Raw genomic sequence first — 2,590 nt, forward strand, 5'->3', positions numbered from 1 at the left:
TTAAACAAAAAGACGTGGCCAATATCAAATTAAATAGGACTTACATATCTCCTACGGTTAGATATTGAAATTGCAAAATATCTCCTACGGTTAGATATTGAAATTGCAAAATCCAGTAAAGGTTTAGTAAAGATATTGTTAGGTTTAGTAAAGATTTTGTTTCTAATTCACGTAGATTAGTGAAATAGTAAAAATCAAATTTGTTTCTAATTCATGTAGATTAGTAAAATAGTAAAAATCAAATTTGTTTCTATATTTATTTTTGACACGTGTCAACATCTTATCAATATTTTTGACATGTGTCACCATCTTGTTTCTAATTCATGTAGATTAGTAAAATAGTAAAAATCAAATTTGTTTCTATATTTATTTTTGACACGTGTCAACATCTTATCAATATTTTTGACATGTGTCACCATCTTGTTTCTAATTCATGTAGATTAGTAAAATAGTAAAAATCAAATTTGTTTCTATATTTATTTTTGACACGTGTCAACATCTTATCAATATTTTTGACATGTGTCACCATCTTGTTTCTAATTCATGTAGATTAGTAAAATAGTAAAAATCAAATTTGTTTCTATATTTATTTTTGACACGTGTCAACATCTTATCAATATTTTTGACATGTGTTACCATCTCGTTAATAAGAAATTTTGTCATTGAACTTTATATAATAAGACTAGGTTGAGTCTCGTGCGTTGCACGAGATTATTATATTAATTTGTTTTCTGGTTAAAAGTCATTAAAAATAAATTAATTTAAAAAAAAAATTTCGAGAGACTTTACAATTTGAAGATCATACCAATAAAGTTTATTTGTATCGAGAAACTTTGTTTTTTTGGTTAAAAGTTATTAGGGTTTTGGAATTGTTTTATTTGTATTCATTAACTATATAGTTAATGTTAAATGATCAATTTATCCTTTTCTAAATTATGAACAATTTAAAAAACCTTTTTAAAAGTTTAAATTATTATATTATTTATGTTTTTATTGAATTTTAAATAGTATTATAGTTTATACTATTTGTATTCTATAATTAGGACATGTTATTTTGTGATTGCAAAATAGAGTGTCGATATTTTGAGTTCCTCGTAGATCTTGAAGACAAGTTGATTGTTATTTCTAGGTCTTAAATTACTGCTTCCACATCAAGTGTTCTTGTTGCATTGGATTGTAGTATTCGCTTTCAAAGAAGACGTTGAGTGGTTGTGGGTTAGCTGGTCCAAATGATAGGATAGATGCGTGTATAAAATCTATCAAATTATTCATGAAAGGTAATACAAAAATTGGTTATGTTTATGAAATGTGGATTGTTGGAATATGAGATTGTGTAGCTGATGTTGTTTTTTTTGTCGATATTTGAGCTTTATATTAAAGTGTGAGTTTAGAAGAGTTTAGACATTACTATATTTTATGGAAATCTTTGGTAATTTAGTTTGGAGATAAGAATAAGGTAGGACTTCAATTAAGCATAGATGCCATTAGAGAAAACTTTTTAATTTTAAAATCTAAGATAGTTGTATGTAAGTTGTAATAGGTTGATTATGAAAATGTTTGTTTTAGGGATAATAGAGATGTATCTTCAAAAAAAAAATGTAAGATATATATCATATAGTATCTAAAGTTAAAATTTACAATTAAGCTTTTCTAATAATATTAAAATTTTTTTTTTTTTTGACACATACAACAATAACAACCAACCAAGAAAAACACAAAAAATGTATAATATTTAAGAAAGAGTGAAAGAGCATGAGAAAATGAGTATTCATAGGATGGGAAGTCATGGGAGTTACAATTTATATACAAAAAGTATGAGAGTTAATTGTAATTTATTATTTGTTGAAAAAAATTGAATAGAGAAATAAAGTTAATGCAAATTTATTTTATTTCAGTTTTAATATTAAAGTGTGAGTTAAATGTATATGATAAAACGTGTTTTATTTATGGTTTAATTTGAAATAATTTTATCAACTAACTAACTCCGAATCAACCTCCAGCTCAACCCGTGTTACTCTCTGTTCACTACAAGAAAATAATTGTATTAAGACGAAACATTTAGTCACAATACAAAGTATTTAGTCACAATATAAACATTGTTACGAATTTGTGACGATTTTTGAATGGTTGCAATACAATGGTCACAAATTTTTATTTGTAACAAAAACGTCAATGAATATATTAGTAACCATTTTGTCATCAATAACTACGACACCAAAAAGTAACAAAACTGTCTTAATTACAGACCAACAAAACGTCTTTAAATCGTCACAATTCGTATTTAAAATAACGTTTGAATTATGTATCTTATTGTTACGAAACTATAGTCTCAAATGGTCACAAATGATAATTAGAAATTTGTCGCAAAATTTTAACAAATACTCAAAAATCATGATATTTTGTGACTATCATAATGTCCAATTTTATCATTAGAAGTTATTTTCAAATGGTGTTAATAATAAAAATTCATTGCATATGATAAAAATTATAACAAAAAAATCAATCTCAAAACAATATTATTTTTTAAATTTATTATCATACAAATTTTTTATAATCATAAACATTAGATATACATTATAAGCTATCTTTA

This window comes from Camelina sativa, chromosome 12 (assembly GCF_000633955.1).
Source record: "Camelina sativa cultivar DH55 chromosome 12, Cs, whole genome shotgun sequence".
Lineage (NCBI taxonomy): Eukaryota > Viridiplantae > Streptophyta > Magnoliopsida > Brassicales > Brassicaceae > Camelina > Camelina sativa.